Source organism: Pongo abelii, chromosome 3, assembly GCF_028885655.2.
Source record: "Pongo abelii isolate AG06213 chromosome 3, NHGRI_mPonAbe1-v2.0_pri, whole genome shotgun sequence".
Classification (NCBI taxonomy): Eukaryota; Metazoa; Chordata; class Mammalia; order Primates; family Hominidae; genus Pongo; species Pongo abelii.
Window position 1 is genome coordinate 203719882 of NC_071988.2, and position 19489 is coordinate 203739370.

General features: G+C 38.8%; 1 protein-coding gene across 1 annotated transcript in view; it reads left to right on the forward strand.

The window, feature by feature from the left end:
* Positions 1-19489, forward strand: part of TENM3 (teneurin transmembrane protein 3) — a 2759728-nt gene that overhangs the window by 1376686 nt on the left and 1363553 nt on the right. The gene's annotated exons all lie outside the window — the stretch shown is intronic.

A 19489-nucleotide genomic window follows, 5' to 3' on the forward strand; every position in this document is an offset into this window, starting at 1 on the left:
ATAAGAGATGTTTTAAGGTTCCTTTAAAATAACTAATTCCCCGATGGACTAAAAATGAGTAAGTCACAGCCCCAATCATTGAGAAAATCACTATTTAGTAAGAAGAGCAAAAGCCTGGACAATTAAATTATACTAAGCCATGATACAAAATATGTCAGAAGCATGTAAAGATTACCGTGATAGCCGACAGGATGGAGCAATTGACTTTGCCCCAGGAAGTCAGTAGAAAACAACCAGAAGATTAAATATCTGAGTTGAGACTCAAAGAATGAGCTGGAATTTTCCGGGTAAAAACGTGTGTTAAGTCTTCTAAGCACAGAGAGTAAGATCTGCAAAGCTGTGATGTCGTAAAGAAGCTTGGCAGATTGACTGAACAGTGAATTTATTATTCTTTGTGCACAAACTATAGGAAAGGAGAATTACTGCATGGGGGCCAAGAACAAGAAAGTAAAGTGAATCATTGTGAATAGGCTAGGTTGTGCAGCAGGAACAGACACTCCCACATCTCAGTAACTTGAAACAAGAGTTTATTTCTCACTCCCATACATAGCCATCACAGTCAGCTCACACTTCTGCTCCTCATCATACTCTCTCTAGGGCCCACGCTAACAGACCCTCCACCACCTGAATGCTGCTAGAGACTATGACAGGGAGAAAGAGACGTGGCAAGTTGTGCACTGGTTATTTAAAAAAACACTCACCGGCCAGGCAAGGTGGCTCATGCCTGTAATCCCAGCACTTTGGGAGGCCAAGGCAGGTGGATCACCTGAAGTCGAGAGTTCAAGACCAGCCTGACCAACATGGAGAAACCTCGTCTCTGCTAAAAACACAAAATTATCTGGGCATGGTGGCACATGCCTGTAACCCCAGCTACTCGGGAGGCCGAGGCAGGAGAATAGCTTGAACCCGGGAGGCAGAGGTTGCAGTGAGCTGAGATCGTGCCATGGCACTCCAGCCTGGGCAACCAGAGTGAAACTCTGTCTCAAAAAGACAAACAAACAAACCACTCACCAAAAGTGAAAGAAATCTCTTACTTTAGATTTCATTAACCAAAACAATGTACATGGGCATTCCTAACTTTGAAGGGGAGCATGTGCCCTGAAGGTTGGTAAACAGCACTATTAACCATCACACAAGCTTTTCACAAGACACTGGCTAATCTTATTGGTTACAAGCAGATTTATGCATGGGAGGAATGACACAGTTGGGTTTCTTATACAGGGAATTATTCAACCAGCAGAGCAGAGATCAACTGCATCAGTGATTCACGAATTGAGCATTCCTCAGAATCACCTGGAGCATTTGTTAAAAACACAGACTGCCAGGCCCCTCACCCAGTTTCTTACTCAACAGGTGTGCGTGGGGCCTAGGGGTTTCTATTTCTAGCAAACGTGATGCTAATGCTGCCCTTCTTGGACCACATGGTGAGTACCATGAAATGGAGGAATCAGATACCAGAGTTATTGCAAATGTTTGGTGGTAAGGCAATGGGTAGGGTGAGAGTAGCAGCAAGGTGACAGGAGAGGCCATATCAGATCGGAGAGATGTGTTTCAGGTTGAATTAACAGACTCTTATGACACTGGATGTTAGGGAAGAGGATGAGAGCTTTGAAAATGACCACAAGATAAACAACTGGGTAGAAAGTTGCCCCATTAACCAAGGTGAAGACTAGAGTGGCAAGAACAAGCTTAGGCAGGCGTGGTAGGGAAGTGAGGGGTGGACTGGAAAGAAAGAAAAGAGTCCAGTTTATGACATTTTAGCTTTCAAGTACTTAAAGGCATCCAGATTTGATATGTCCAGTTGGCCACAGAAATGCAGCTCTGGATCTCAGAAGAGGGCTAATACCTGAAGGCAGAGACAGAATCAGCAGGATTTGATGAGGTTGAAGTCATAGGATAAAATGAGGACATCCAGGAAGGGTATTTGAGAAAGGTAAAGAACCAAGTGTAGAAGCCTGAAATGTCCCAATAATTGGATAACTCATGAGGATGTTGAGAAACCAGAAAGGACAATAAAAATGAAAAGTCTGAAAGGTAGGAGAACGAGCAGAGAGCTAAGTTTCAGGAAATAGGAGAGGAGAGAGATTTCAAAATCAGGGAGTCCTCAGTGGTGTCAAATATTTTAGAGATCAGACATAGTGATGACCGAAAAAAAGACCTGCAATAATTGTGTAGTTCATTACTATTTCTACCCAGACCCTAATTCAGCTGTTGGCTAGGATGTGGACTTCTCACTCACCATTAGACGGATTTTTTTATCCTTATTCTTTAATTAATCAAGGAAGCCTCTATATGAACCAGCAGGTTCATCCTTTAAAAGCCGAGGCCTCCCCTGAGGAATTAGCCCTTTTACAATTACAGTCACCTGAAGAAAGTTGTCTTACCCTCTTGGCAAAGCAGGGGGATGGAAAAAAAAATGGGATCATTCTAAGTCTTTACTCAACAACACTGCAAAGGCTGCTAGAAACTGGAGCTGAAAGCACGCTACGCCTGGGGCCCATGGTTATATGTGTGCAAATGGTGTCATTGTGCAGGCCTTCCTTTTGCTTCAAGATTCTGACACTATGAATATGAAGCATAGATATACCTACTTCTATTCCCAGGCCCTATTTGAATCTTAAACCCTGAACTTAATCTCTGACTTCTCTTCTTGCTTGGCTAAGATCTCTATGTATCTACTTGAGTCTGTGTATCCAGATAGATCTTCATTGGGCCTACAACTTGCCTTCACCAGTTCAACATGGCAGGGAATTGCTAAAGTCATCTCGGGTCATCTGTGTACTACATCCAACCCACAGGCCACTCAGGCACCTCTCCCTATGTGAACCAGCCTACGCCTAACCCCTGCCTCTTCCTTATTCTGACTGAACTATGCCCCCTGTATCGCCCAGGCAGTTGAGCCTACTAGATACAAAAGCTGTGACTATGTCACACAATTTCATTGATGAAAGAGACACAAATGGACCTTAACAGACCAAACTAAGCCTCAATGACCATGAATAAGATAACCTGTGCCTTACTTGCTATGTGTGTTTAAAAAACATATGTGTGGGCAACTTCTATTTCATTTCAATTGAAAGAGAAAAAAATATTATTTCTTGGACCTTCATCAAAATATTGCCGGTTTGAATTGCACTCATTTTTTTTTTTTGGTTAAAAACAGGGAAAAAACACCCACAAATGATAAATAAGTAAGAATATATACACTGTTGTTGTGAAATCATCTTAGTCCTTTATCTTTTTCAATCAAAATGACATAAATGTAAGAGAAATAACTCCCATAATAGTCACCGATTACAAAAGAGCAAAGAAAGAACACAAGATGTTAGGTCCACGACTTTTGTTCCAGATGTCCCAGGGACCCTGGGCTGCCTAGACCTTTATTTTCTCGTCTCTTTAAGGGAGAGAAATTTAGATATGATTATTTGATGTGATTCTTCCACCGCTTTTTAATCTGTTATGTTCAATTATAATTTTTATGAAAGAATATGTAAAAATAAATTCTGAACTCTATTTTATCCTTGCATCTTATCTTACAGACTGAATGTGAGCAGTACCTGCTCCATAAATAACTCACTGAATCATTTGGACAAAAAAAGTTCAGCAAAATGGTTGACTGCTTTACGATACAGATGGCATCTGTCTTTTAAATAACTTAAGTATTTAAATTGAGTAGTGAAAATATCTGACAAATCTTTTTCAGACTAATACAGCAAAGAAAGCTGGAATAACATCCAATACATCAGAAGTTGTTTTTAGACCTTCAAGATTTTCTTTCATTTAGAGGGTAAACCATTGTGCCTGTCCCTCTCCTCTTTCTCTCTCTCTTATGAATTCCATCTGCTTATAAGTGTCATTGCTGGAGCTTGCAAGGAAACACTTTTGATTAGCACTAAAAAGGTCTAATGTTTGAGACCCTGAATGCAAAACTTCTGACAAAAATAAACTTCAAGGTCTCAGAATACTCTTATCAGATCAACCGTATGGTCCCAGAGTAGGTTGCTTAAATCTTCTTGGCTAAGCCTCAGAGTGCAAAGCTTAATACCCACAGGCTTGCAATCTTTTTGAATGTGATTATAATTCAGCACGAGCTTTGCATCCTGGATAAAGGTTCCCCTTGAACACAAAGTATGTTACATGCTTGTGTGCTAGTGATCAAAATACTCAGAGGATTATGGCACTTGCTGTTCTTAAACCTCCAAAATGGTGTTAAAATGCTACATCCAATCAGCTAAGCTGTAAATTAAATTTTTGTAGATTGAAGACATAGTTTTATTTCATATGCCAGAAACTCATTTCAACCCTAACATTTCTGTTAGCACATTGCATCTAGCAGCATAACTCAAGAGGTTTAATGAAAGTTTAAAAACAATCTGTTGCAGATTTTGTGCCTAATTTATTTTTAATTGCAAATTGTACAACACATTATTGCCTGTGAAAATAGAAATTTAATTTCCTTCCTGTTTTTTTTTGTTTTTTCTTTTTTTTTCTTTCTTTCTTTTTTTTTTTTTTAATAACTCTAATGCAACCTCAGAGAGGAAACAGGCTTTAACATGTGGTTTTCTGGGTTTTATTTCTTTATTCTTAGATTCTTGATGTGCACTCTTTGGAAAATATACCTCACACCATTTAGCATTATCCTTCAAACACACTTTCGTGCTTTTAGAATGTGCTGTGTGGAATCCCATAAGAAGGTTGCATTTACACAATTATTGCAAATGCATAGCGCGCACCGCAGTTACAGCTTCGCTCCATTGCATGTGAAAATCCTCCTGACTGTATCTGACAGTTGACTCCTGCTAACAGTGTTCGTATTCATACTTAGAGTTATTATAGATCGTGAAACTGTGCTGGTGATGGTGTAAAAGCACACACGAGATAACTTGAATTACAAGGATAGCTGGAGAGTTGGTAAAAACTAAATGCTCCATCGCATGTTTTTGCACTGATAGAACAAAGTCATTTATTAGCATGAAGTTTGTTTTCTAATGTGACCTTTAATTTTTTTAACTGGTCTTCTCCGGAAAACCGTGGAGGAAAAAATTCAAACAAAAACACTCATTCTGGTCTTTTCTTTCAGAAAGTTTTGTCACACTCTGCTGCATCTGGTAGTTTGACTTTGGATGGGAATCTGAAATGAAGCTTAATGTGAGTGCTATCAAGTGATTCTAGGAAACTGTCAAAATACAAGCAAAGAAAACAAAGGTCTTTTGTGCTGGATTTGCATTCCCTTCTGAAATCTTTGGCACTTTACATCAGAAAGGGAGTTGTATTATTTATTTTCAATTTCCTGACTCTCTATTCTTTCTCTGTCCTTAGAGAGTGGCCATCAGCACACTCCCTGCAGCCTTTCCCTCTCCTTGCTGAGCATTGTGTCAGTGAAGTGAGCTGCCTTCAAAGCTAGTGACAAGCGCAGGGCTGCCTCTTGCCAGAGCGGGGTGTGCACGCATGTCGCGACCAGGTCTCCCTTCTTGCAGGACAGTTCTCTCTGCCTCCACAAGGCCCAGCTTCCAGTGACGGCTGGATCAATGTGATATCTTGTTTTGGGTTGCTTCTGTGAGCAGGTACATTAGACAACATCACAGTTTCCAGAAGGAACACTTGTAGTAAGTGAGTGCCTTGACCTCTAAGACATGATAGTTCATATGCAGGTAGGACTTGGGTCTGGGGTAGAGGAGATGAACTGAAACTGCACTATTTTGAGCACCTGAACTGCACTGCCACTGAGAATTAAGCAGACTAAACGTCAGGAAAATGATTTGGAAATTACCAGCATGTAAAAAACCTAACAAGCCTATTCAAGCCGAGAGTTCTGATTGTTTTAAAGTCGTGTACTCCTATTAAAAGATCTGATTCATGTAAATGTTACCATCTATAACTGTTTCTCTAAAACGTTTTGTGTTATTTTACATTTTTAGAAGATATAAGCCTGCTATATGATGATGTTTCTCCCTTCATGCAACATCCGTTAAATTATTATTTCTTAAGATAATTGACACTTTGCAGCTTTGCCATATTGGTTTTGATTATAGCAAAACATTGATAAAAATTATTCTTAATGAAGGAAGTAAATATAGAAATTTCAAATAGATAAATTACATTTCTGTGTTATGCAAGAAAAAGTGCTGATTACCTATTGTATTTGTATAGCAGAAGTAGATATATATTTCATAAAAGAGATTTGATGAAACTGGATACCTCTGAGAAACCAGATTAAGAGAATGGGGCAGCCATGTCAAAGAAAGTTTAGGTGGATGCTATTGATGAAATGAATGAAGAATGCATGGATAGCGTCAGATGCGGGAAGCGTTCGGGATCTAACACTATACAAACCATGCTGATAGAAGCAGTATTTACTCATATATAAATCACTGTGGCAAAACTCAGTTGCCTTAGTAGGACATGAGCTTGCACCTGTTTTTGTAAATTCCTGTCAGAGACTGAATGACAGGTTTCCAGAAAGAAGGTGTTTTCCTCCTTTCCTTCCTTCCTCCTTCATTTCCAGTGGTCAGAGAGCTGTACGTACAGGCAGTTAGTCATTTGAATAGAAACTTTGGAGGGAAGTTTTGCTGATGAGTGTGAAGGCAGCTTGAAGTTTCATCTATCTCAGCCTTTTCCAGCTAGGTCTATGCTCTCTAATTCTCAATTTTTTGCTTATTAAAGGGACACTCATCTCTTTTCTCTATACCGCTGTATAAACTCAGTTTAGCTTTGACATACTTTCAATGCATGGACACACACACACACACACACACACACACACACACACACACATACACACACATACACACAGTAACCCTCACTGGAATGGAGATGCCAGGAGTGCGTTTATAAGCTTTGAAGTTGCCACAGTCTGCTGAAAAGGAATATATCTTTCTTTTAATCAGAATATTCAGAATGGGATACATACAACCTTATTCAGGTCGGAAGATGGACATGAATACACCGATCCCTTGCTTTATGAATTTACAATTTTAACTCTTTCCTGAAAACCTGCCATTAAGTTAAGTTTCTAAAAAAGAGTTCAGTAAAAGATAGTAATGTCTTTCAATTTGCTTAGAAAAATGTATGATACATTTTATGCCAAGCAAAGATACTCAAAGATTGTTCACAGTTTTAAAAAATATATTAATTGAAAATAAAAGCAAGCAAACTTTTATAAGTAAAAAATTAGAACATAAATTTTCAAATTTTATATATAATTTGTATACAAAAGGTAGTATAACAAAAGTATAATTATTTTTATTTGCCAATTTTGAAACTATTTTAGAGCCGATGGATTTTTTTTTTATTATACTTTAAGTTTTAGGGTACACGTGCACAATGTGCAGGTTAGTTACATATGTATACATGTGCCATGTTGGTGTGCTGCACCCAGTAACTCGTCATTTAACATTAGGTATATCTCCAAATGCTATCCCTCCCCCCTCCCCCAACCCCACAACAGGCCTTGGTGTGTGATGTTCCCCTTCCTGTGTCCATGTGTTCTCATTGTTCAATTCCCACCTATGAGTGAGAACATGAGGTGTTTGGTTTTTTGTCCTTGCGATAGTTTGCTGAGAATGATGGTTTCCAGCTTCATCCATGTCCCTACAAAGGACATGAACTCATCATTTTTTTTATGGCTACATAGTATTCCATGGTGTATGTGTGCCACATTTTCTTAATCCAGTCTACCATTGTTGGACATTTGGGTCGGTTCCAAGTCTTTGCTATTGTGAATAGTGCCACAATAAACATTCGTGTGCATGTGTTTTTATAGCAGCATGATTTATAATCCTTTGGGTATATACCCAGTAATGGGATGGCTGGGTCAAATGGTATTTCTAGCTCTAGAACCCTGAGGAATCACCACACCATCTTCCACAATGGTTGAACTAGTTTACAGTCCCACCAAAAGTGTAAAAGTGTTCCTGTTTCTCCACATCCTCTCCAGCACCTGTTGCTTCCTGACTTTTTAATGATCGCCATTCTAACTGGTGTGAGATGGTATCTCATTGTGGTTTTGATTTGCATTTCTCTGATGGCCAGTGATGACGCGCATTTTTTCATGTGTCTTTTGGCTGCGTAAATGTCTTTTTTTGAGAAGTGTCTGTTCATACCCTTCGCCCACTTTTTGATGGGGTTGTTTATTTTTTTCTTGTAAATTTGTTTGAATTCATTGTAGATTCTGGATATTAGCCCTTTGTCAGATGAGTAGATTGAAAACATTTTCTCCCATTCTGTAGGTTGCCTGTTCACTCTGATGGTAGTTTCTTTTGCTGTGCAGAAGCTCTTTAGTTTAATTAGATCCCATTTGTCAATTTTGGCTTTTGTGTCCGTTGCTTTTGGTGTTTTAGACATGAAGTCCTTGCCCATGCCTATGTCCTGAATGGTATTGCCTAGGTTTTCTTCTAGGGTTTTTATGGTTTTAGGTCTAACGTTTAAGTCTTTAATCCATCTTGAATTAATTTTTGTATAAGGTGTAAGGAAGGGATCCAGTTTCAGCTTTCTACATATGGCTAGCCAGTTTTCCCAGCACCATTTATTAAATAGGGAATCCTTTCCCCATTGCTTGATTTTCTCAGGTTTGTCAAAGATCAGATGGTTGTAGATATGCGGCATTATTTCTGAGTGCTCCGTTCTGTTCCATTGATCTATATCTCTGTTTTGGTACCAGTACCATGCTGTTTTGGTTACTGTAGCCTTGTAGTATAGTTTGAAGTCAGGTAGCATGATGCCTCCAGCTTTGTTCTTTTGGCTTAGGATTGACTTGGCAGTGCGGGCTCTTTTCTGGTTTCATATGAACTTTAAAGTCGTTTTTTCCAGTTCTGTGAAGAAAGTCATTGGTAGCTTGATGGGGATGGCATTGAATCTATAAATTATCTTGGGCAGTATGGCCATTTTCACAATATTGATTCTTCCTACCCATGAGCATGGGATGTTCTTCCATTTCTTTGTATCTTCTTTTATTTTGCTTAGCAGTGGTTTGTAGTTCTCCTTGAAGAGGTCCTTCACATCCCTTGTAAGTTGGATTCCTAGGTATTTTATTCTCTTTGAAGCAATTGTGAATGGGAGTTCACTCATGATTTGGCTCTCTGTTTGTCTGTTACTGGTGTATAAGAATGCTTGTGATTTTTGCACATTGATTTTGTATCCTGAGACTTTGCTGAAGTTGCCTATCAGCTTCAGGAGGTTTTAGGCTGAGACAGGGACAGTTTGACTTCCTCTTCTCCTAATTGAATACCCTTTATTTCCTTCTCCTGCCTGCTTGCCCTGGCCAGAACTTCCAACACTATGTTGAATAGGAATGGTGAGAGAGGGCATCCCTGTCTTATGCCAGTTTTCAAAGGGAATGCTTCCACTTTTTGCCCATTCAGTATGATATTGGCTGTGGGTTTGTCATAGATAGCTCTTATTATTTTGAGATACGTCCCGGCAATACCTAATTTATTGAGAGTTTTTAGCATGAAGGGTTGTTGAATTTTGTCAAAGGCCTTTTCTGCAGCTATTGAGATAATCATATGGTTTTTGTCGTTGGTTCTGTTTATATGCTGGATTATGTTTATTGATTTGCGTATGTTGAACCAGCCTTGCATCCCAGGGATGAAGCCCACTTGATCATGGTGGATAAGCTTTTTGATGTGCTGCTGGATTCGGTTTGCCAGTATTTTATTGGAGCTCATGGATTTTTTACTCCTAAACTGAAATTTAAAAATAAAAATTTAGTCCAGAAAAACACCACGTTAGCAAAGTAAAAGAGCCCTTTGAAATACTTGGAAGTAGCACATGCATATCAGACTGAAAATTTGTAAAAATGTTACTCTTCGTCTCTCTTACAAAAATGATCTATGCAGAGCAAAAACATCTTGCGTTCATCCAAACATGGCGTATCATTCAAATGTATTCTGTCTTTGCCTGAAACCCTCATGTCAAAATATCACTTTTTAGAGTGTATTTATTTAGTGTGGAGTTTTGTTTTTGTTTTCTTAGGTGTTTTTATTTTTATTTTTACTTTTTATTTTTGGAGGTAAAGTAGTTATAATGAAAAAAGACACCATCCAAAGTGGGATGACTTGGCCAAAGCCATTATTGCAACAATAAAAAAGTAATTAAATGATGGCATTTCATGTGGTGAGGTGAGTCTGTATTCTGAATCTTGTATGATCTAATTTGTCTCCTGACACAATCTTCGAAGCAATTAGAGATTTCTGGGATCTTATGCCACAGTTGGAACCTCCCACAGTGGAATATTAGAACTGGAAGATATCTTGGAGGCAACTGTCTAACATCCCAATTTTACAAATGAAGAAACTAGTGTTTAGTGAAATTAAATGGCTTGGCCAATGTCACAAACCTCAAAGAGGCAGAGCCAGATTTTCCTATTTTGTCTTCTGCTATAACTGAATTGACTCTCAGAAATGATGGCATCCCCATCCTGACCACCAATTCCTGGAATCTAATAGGGAACAATATAACACATAATAGTTCAAGTTGGGCTTGAGGTAGGTTGGAGAACGAATTGAACTTTAAATCCTTGAAGGTGGAATATTTTTGACCCTTTGAACTGTGTTATAGCTAAAACATTGGGTATTTTTGACAAAAGTCAAAAACATGATTTGAAAATAATCTTCCAATACACCATTATAACAAGTCTTCCCACTGCGCAACAAAATCAAATTAGCTGGTTTTGAAAAAATGAAACAACTCTAAGCACATGTCACATCTACTGTTGAGGTCTGGGTCATGCGTAATCACTGGGCTACAATTGCTACATTCTGCATTCTGAAAAATAATGAGGAATAGGCACAGGAATCAGATACAGATGTAAATAAGATATAAGTGGCAAGCTGGATACGAGAACATGGCTGGGACTTGAGCCTCCTGCCATATCCTCACCCAATCTAGAGCTTCAGATAAATGCATGGGAACAGTTGCAACTACACAGCAAACCTTTGGCCAGGTGTAGAGATTTCTGGCCTGCCCACAGGGCTGGAAAACCCTGCCCTGACCAGTAGGAGTCAGAAGAAATCCTGCAACCTGTGCGCAGAGAATCCAACAGAACACATGAGGATGGAATACGGGTTTGCCTAAGTGACGAGTGAGTGAGAGAAAAGGCAATGCTTCTTCCCTGATATCTGCAGGAGGCTGGTCATCCTTTTTAAGAACTGAACCCAGAAATGGCGAAGATGGTGAAAAACATTCTCCGTATGCCTGCTCCCCTGGATTACAGGCCGCTTGTGAGCAAGGAGCATTCATCAGTGCAAGAAATATGCACTGAATGTCTAACATGGTCCTAGTACTCTACCTGATGCCGGGTGTATAGAGGTGAGATTCAGATACAATCTGTGATCTTACTGGGAAGCAGTTTCACTAATAACCAATCCCAAGGGAGGACTTCCACCATGTGGGTGATAGCAAAGCTTATCACTGTGCCAACCACCGGGAACAGGAGTTGAACACTTGTCCCAACTGCACCTGGGCTGCAGTTTTGCCAATTGTCTGAGTCTGGTGAAGCAGAATACACTCATATGCAACAGGTTTTATATAAAGCAAATTTATTTGTTACTGCTGGGCAGGAAGGGGCAAAGACGCCCAGGATCCATTGTGAGCTGGTTTCTCAAGGCTCATGAAAGCTGCCTGGGACAGATGGAGGGGCCGTTTTATATATCTCAGGGGCTGGCCACATGACTCACAGGGAAAGCCTTGAGGACATTCTGCTCCTTGGGGAGACAGGAACAAATCTCAGCTCCCCTAGCAGTTCCTCCCTATCTCAAGATGTTGCATTTCCTCTGAGGAAAACAAACAGGGCTTGGCTATTTCTGGGAGTTCTTCCCTATCTCAAGATACTGCATTCCTCGCACATTCTACAGTTATTCTAATTTTTTTTCTTTAGAGACAGGATCTCACTCTATCACCCAGGCTGCAGTGCAGTGGCATGATCAAGGCTCACTGTAGTCTCAAATTTCTGGGCTCAAATGATCCTCCCACCTCAGCTTTCTGAGAAGCTGGGACTATAGGTACGCACAAACATGTCTGGCTTTTTTTTTTTTTTTTTTGTAGAAACTGAGGTCCCACTATGTTTCCCAGGCTGGTCTCAAACTCCTGGCCTCAAGGGATCCTCCTACCTCGACCTCTCAAAGTGCTGGAATTATAGGCTTGAGCCACTGTGACCAGCCTGCAGTTATTCTTGAGAACTACAAATGAGAAAGGAAAGAGAAGTGAGTCAGTCCAAAGCTACTTGGAGAATTGTCCTGCACTCATGGAATATGGCTAAGAATATGTATTCCTCATAATTCCTTTCTCCATGTTACAATATCGTATGCAATGGTCAGCTCAGCCACTGCAATGAAACTACCGACCTGGCCTATCATCATTCTTTATTCATTTGACAAACATACATTGTTTGACTGATATATGCTATGTACTGTGATGAAACTGAGCTTCATATTTTTTCTGAGAATTATGTTTCGCACTAAACAACAGCATGAGGAAGGCAGAAGGAAATAAAATGAGATTCATAAATAGAAAGCTGATTTGAATGAGTACTTTCAAAATAAAATGTTATTTATAAACACATGCGTGTACACAGACTAAGACCAATGAGAAAAATGTCACGTTTCCTATATGCAGCTCACTGATTTTTAGTTACAATAACTGGTAAATGTTTCTTCTTGTTCTAACCAATCAATATTGTGATAACTTGTTATTTAAAGAAGACTTTTTAAAAAAAATTTCACTTGTCATCATGATATTACACTGATTATTTACTAAGTAAAAAGTATCCTTCAAATTTCTGGAGATCTATACTTTTTTTTTTGAGACTGAGTCTCGTTCTGTCACCCAGGCAGAAGTGCAATGGCGCAATCTCGGCTCACTCCAACATCTGCCTCCCAGGTTCAAGTGATTCTCTGCTTCAGGCTCCCAAGTAGCTGGGATTACAGGCACCTGCCACCACGCCTGGCTAATTTTGTATTTTGGGTAGAGATGCAGTTTCACCACGTTGGCCAGGCTGGTCTTGAACTCCTGACCTCAGGCAATCTGCCCGCCTCAGCCTACCAAAGTGCTGGGATTACAGGCGTGAGCCACTGCACCCGGCCTATACTTTTATATATATAACAAAAATAGCAATGTGTTACAAACATTAGTTCATACAGAGGTACAGTGAAAAGAGATTTCCAAAGATGTGGTTTTACGTTGGTTTTGCTACTTACTAGTCACAACTTTAGACACATCATTCTAAACTCTGAGTCTCAGGGGATATAGGACAATATAATGAGTTCAAATTCAGGCCCTTGAAATATCTCACCTAAGGAGGAATGTCCAAGGAATAAATAGGAATTTCTAAGATCACAGTACATGTCTGCAATTGCTTGAGAGATATAGTTGCTGGGTTAACAAATAAAAGCGCAAGCAAGGATAGCCTCCTCTTACTTCCAGACCACATTCAAATTCTAGGTATTTGTATTAACTTGGCCTTTTATGCATAGCTTAAAAGTGTGTGTTCTAAGTGGTTCAAAGAAAATAAAACATGATTCTTTCTTTTAACCAAATGAAGACCTACCCAGAGAAACAAGATGCCAACCTGCGCATGAAATAGCTGATAACACAAGGCTATGTGTAATCACTGAACAAGTGTTGCCAGCTGAATTTGAGTTATAAGGGAAAAATGATGGTCTCAGTGACTTCTAATCTCTAATCTCGCCACTTTCACAAGCTGCTAACTAGACTCTCTGAACTCCAGTTACGTCTTCTGTAAAATGTGTTTAAGTACATATACACCATAAGGAAGGTATCAGAACTGAAAGGAAGAATTCAGTAAAGTACTTAGAATCATGTTCCCAAGTAGTTAATGCTAAGTAAATGTCCATTTCTCTTCCATCCTTTCTCTGTACTCATTTGGCATAATAGGATAATAATATTTGTTCTGCCTACCTTGGAGAGCTACACTGAGAATAAAATGAGTTCATATTTGTGAAAACGTTGGATGTTATAAGGACTTCAACAAATGAGAGGTGTTATTATTGGTAATGGAATTCTTGAACTCATTATGCCAAGAGACTTTACCCAAAAATATAATTATACTCCCAGAGACATTACATAGTCACATAAATGACAGGAGCATAATGAACTGTCACCTAAACTGGGTTCCAGCTCATATTAGCCTTTATATCAGGAAGAACAAATGCCCCTCCACAACAACTTGGAGCTGGGAGTAAAGACTCATTGGTCTGGATTCAGGAGAGCACGAGAGTTCTAACACTTCCAGATTTTATGTGCTCAAACGCAGGTGACAACGTGTGTTAGAAGGTAGGATGAGCATAAGAAGCGTGTGATTAACAGAGACTCTGTGTTGATGATACGTGGAGTACTGATTTTAGAGTCATTCTGTCTGCGTCCAAGTTCTGGTACCACCACATGCTATACATTTTTGGTCAAGGTACCTAGTTTCTCTAAACCTTAGAATCCTCATTTAGAGAGTGGGACTGATGATTATACTTGCTGCTGGAATATTTGAAGGATAACATGAACATCCGGCCCCTTATGGGTGTCCAGGGGATTTTAGCTATTATTGTTATTTCTAAATAAGCAGAAAATATAGTACAGTCTTTTGTGCATTTATAAGAGAGCTAAATCAGTAATTGCAACCAAAAGAACAGGGATGGTAGTACGTGCCTCCTGCCTCCCAGTGCCTTATGGAGGAGGTCAGTGTTTGAATAAAGAGCCCACAGACTTCCACAAGAAGACATAACCAACGTGAAAATAGAAGGAATACCCAGTGGACTGAAGCTAGACGAGAAAAGCTGTGTAAGATTTAGGGAAGCCAATACTAGAACTTTAGTAGTGAGGAGAAAAAGGTGACATGGCAAAATGTAGCCTATATAAATACATGTTGGGACTCATATTTCTCTCTCAGATTATCTGCCCTGTTTATCCAAAGTAACTATCTTCCATCAAAATACATGAAATAAAACAGCAGCATAACACCGGAGTAGCTCTGTTCTTTCAACCCACTGAGACGAGATCTGCATATTGCCTGTTATTTGCATCACCTCCTTCACTTACCCTTTGCTAAAACATGTGAGAACATATTTTATTTACCTGTAAAACTTCAGTAGGCAGCTCAGGGCATTTTAAATGAAATCCGTCTGTGAAGAATTGAATCTCATGTCTTTTTCTTAAGGTATAAAATTAATAAAACAAACTATCTGTAAGAACATGTGATATACATATTCATGTAATATGGACTGCTTAGAGAAAATAGAAAAGGCTTTGTTTTGTAAACATCTATAAGACAGCTTGCTGTAGCAAAGTATTAAGATAAATGTCTGACTGGGCGCGGTGGCTCACGCCTGTAATCCCAGCACTTTGGAAGGTGGAGGCGGGTAGATCACCTGAAGTCAGCAGTTCGAGACCAGCCTGGCCGACATGGTGAAACCCTGTCTCTACTAAAAATACAAAAATTAGCTGGGCATTGTGGTGAGTGCCCCTGATCCCAGCTACTCGGGAGGTTGAGACAAGAGACTCCCTTGAACCTGGGAAGTAGAGGTTGCAGTGAGCCAAGATCACACCATTGCACTCCAGCCTGGGCAACAAGAGTGAGACTCTGTCTCCAAATAAATAAATAAATAAATAAATATAAATAAATAAATAAAAAAGATGAATGTCTAAAGGGGCAGGCAAATACTGCAGTGGATATTTGGGAAAGAGCTGACTTACTTTGGGGGTGGCTAATGGTGGTACTTGTTGTTGCTGGCAATTGAAATGAAAGCCATCCTAACGAGGTTTTGTCATCATGAACTGTATTTGTTTGTACTAAATTAGGCTCTCCACAGAAACAAACCAAATGATGACAACGAGTTGATTGATTTCCCTTTTAGATTTTGTAAGCTAGTTAAATATAGGTAGTTGCTGTAATTGCATATTTACTATTTCATTTTTGCAGCTTTTAGAGTGACAAAAATGCAGCCCCCTGTCATGAGTCTGAAATGCTAAACTGTCCTAAACATTGGCGATGCTGTGAGAGATGAGAGTAACCAACAAACACTTCCTACATTGTCACACGGGGCTAATTTAGACTGCTGCAAATTAGTGGTTTGTAGAATAGAAACCAGTGTGGTAAGAGTGAGATGTGTGAGACTGCCTAGTGACAGTCACACTCTGATGTGACGCTGTTTTATTAGCATCTCGTAAGATCTAAGGCAGTGTCGCCTTGCGTGTGGATCTGCAGTTATCCTTTAACTATGCAAGCTGGCCCAAGAGCAGGGCTGTGAGCAAGACCATGTTTTTGCATCGTATTTGTTCTGAAAATAAGGATTAGTAATGAGTGTTACAAATGGGACTTGTCAGAAGAGAACCAGAGAGACATTTTGCTAAATCAAAGAAGATCCATTCCTTCACAAAAGATAGACTCATATTCTGTAGTTAATGATTTTTTGCAAAATCTGATAAGTATCCTTCAGATATACAATTGATTTTAAAGGAGAGCCATTGATAGAGATATCTCTCTGCACCCAAACACAAAGTCCGTGATGAAATCTATACATGGGATCTCTACAACTTATTACCTAAAAATATTAGGAGACAGAAATACCGAGTAACTCTAAAATAAATTATACTTTGATATTCAATTTGTTCTATCTCTTCAAGCAGAATTAGTTTTGAGAAGTATTCTAGTTCATTTATTATTGGAAAAGACCTTACTAGCTTATTCAAGCAAGAAAATTACCCCAAAAGCTTACAAGATTTATAATGCTTGGGGAAGAAAAAAAAAAGCAATTCAAAACCTAATGAGACATTTTAGGCCTCATTTACATCTCTAACCTGACCCATTTTCTGCAAAACGTTTTTGTTGGTAATTTACATACTAAAAGCTAGTTATTTATCCATCCCTAACCAAAAAGTTGATGAGATTACTAATACCACAGTGAAGTTAACATTACCCTGAAAGCTAAATACGAGACCATTTCTAGAAGGTTGACTATTGAGTCATTTATTTAGCTATAATCTCCATTACATCCTGGCAATGCACCCAAACTCTGAAAGAATGACATGAAAGCCCAAATATCTCATTTCCACAATCACTCTATGGGCAGGAATCCTTCCAGGAACACACTCGTTGGAAATGAAGCACATTAACGTGCTCTGTGTATGTACACACATGCATATAAACAAGAAAAAATAACGCAAGGAAACACATCATATAAAACAAGTTCAGATGTCATGTATTTTTGAATACTACAGAGCTTTGCATCTATTTGGAGGTGATAATTGTATTGATGTAGCGAAGCTGTTGTATAAAAAAAACCTTCCCAATGTTTTGAGAAAAAAGACTACAGTGAGGAATTGAAGTGTACAGTGGCACAGTGATATATTTTTCACTGTTTTAAGGACTATTTATATTTTTTCAGGATGAAAAATATATATCCATAAATATATAGTTAATATTATAAGTGCATCTATTGATATATTTATATTACCAATATATTTACATGTTTACTAAAATATATTTCTATTTTCTATTTTATATATTTACATTTTATGTTTTGTATATTTTTATTATATAACATATAATCACCACCTGTTGATAATTGTTTAATAACTTACTCTCAAAAAGCACTGAATTTATAGTAATTTAACGAATGTCCTTCATAATGTAAGTGTCTGTCTACAGTTTAGTTGAACATTATTTGGGCACATGGTGAGAATTATACTCCAAGACCTTCAAGACTGTCTTGGAGGTGAAATTTCCCTGCCTCTTGGTATAAACCCCCTCCCTCACTGCCCTACATCAAATCCCAACAAAATTCAGAGATTGAGAAGTGCATGGGACATCTCTGGGGCTCCTTGTTTAACCAGACTGCATTGTGGGTCCCTTTGTTAAATTCTAGTCTTTGGGGGCAGTGTGCAATCTGATTTTAGTTTGTTCAGCATCTCCTGCACAGCTTCCTCCCCAGATGAGCCAGGTGTTTCATTCTGATCAGGGCCAGTCTGGTATCCAAAAAGGTCCAAAGCTCAACCCACGCCGGTGGCCCTGGAAAGCCCAGAATGTGAACAAATGTGGCTCTATTCCTTTCCTATGTACTCATAGTTTACTCGATAATGAGTTTCACATTGTGTTTGTTTTCAGAAGCCCTCTTTGCTGTTGTATTCTTCCTATGAGTAGAGGATTTACAAGGGGATACAGATTGATTATAAGCAGAGAAAACACTCCTTGGTAAATGTAATTACTAAAAACTCATCTGCAAAGTAAACTGCCATTTACCAAAACCTATTATCTCATGACATGTTATGAATTGTGGTTTTAGTCCCTATTCTGAGGCTGTCAGATACTGTGGGCACTGCAGCCGTGGTCTTCAAGGCTGTGGCCATCACGGTGATGGCTACCATGGCTTTTGCTGGCTCACAGGGAAAACCACATGAACAATTCTACTTCTCAATTCTTTTGAGTAGTACAAAACTTAGGTTGTGTTGGCTCCACCCACTGTACACCTGTCTCCCAAAGAATATGCTGCAATTGTCTGTTCAGTTTTCCTCTTAGACATTTGGAATATCTTTGGAGACTGTCTCTTGTGCTGGAATCTATTGACAAGACTCAAAGAGTACTATAGTTTCTGTGAATATATTTTGCTTCATGCAAAGTTTTCCAGGTACATACTGGTGGTGAATGATATACTCCATCTCCAGCTTGCTTATTACCTACTAACATTGTGTGATACAGCAGAACATTTCATATGTTTTCTGGGTATTCTCTTGCTTAATCTGTGAAGATAGTATCATTTCAACACCACAGTCTTATACTCTCATGTCAAAAACATTTCATGATGATCTTCAACAATTATGTCCCTCTTAATATATCCCAGAAATTAAATATATTTTAAAATTCCACATCTCCCAATGCCTTTTCAATTATTTATGCTAGAAATGTTGGGTGAATAGTTACCACGTAGTAAGTAAATTAAACAACCATGATTCCTGCCCTCATGGAGTGTAGAGTCCAGGAGAAGAAGCCAAACCAACAAAATAACCATAATATAATGGCAGATTGAATTAAATATAAGGAACGGAACAGACTATTGTAATATTCAGTACTGGAAGGAGAGTTAGTATTTAGATAGGGTGTTTAAGAAGACTAGTTGAGCTGGTGGCATTCAAATCAGGGCTGAAAGCTAAAAAGGAGTCAGCTGAAAGGTAAAAAGGTAAAAGGAGAAGTCTCATGTACTTCTCAATCTCTGGATTTTCTTGGGATTTGATATATGGCAGTGAGGGAGGGGGTTTATACTAAGAGGCAGGGGGTTTATACTAAGAGGCAGGGAAATTTCACCTCTAAGACAGTCCTGAAGGTCTTGGAATATAATTTTCACTATGCGCCCAAATAATGTTCAACTGCCTCCTTTTATGTGTAATTATATATAATTTATGTATTATAATTATATAAAATTATAATAAAATATAATTTTATAATATATTATAAATCATATAATTTTATAATAAAACTAATAGGAAGAGC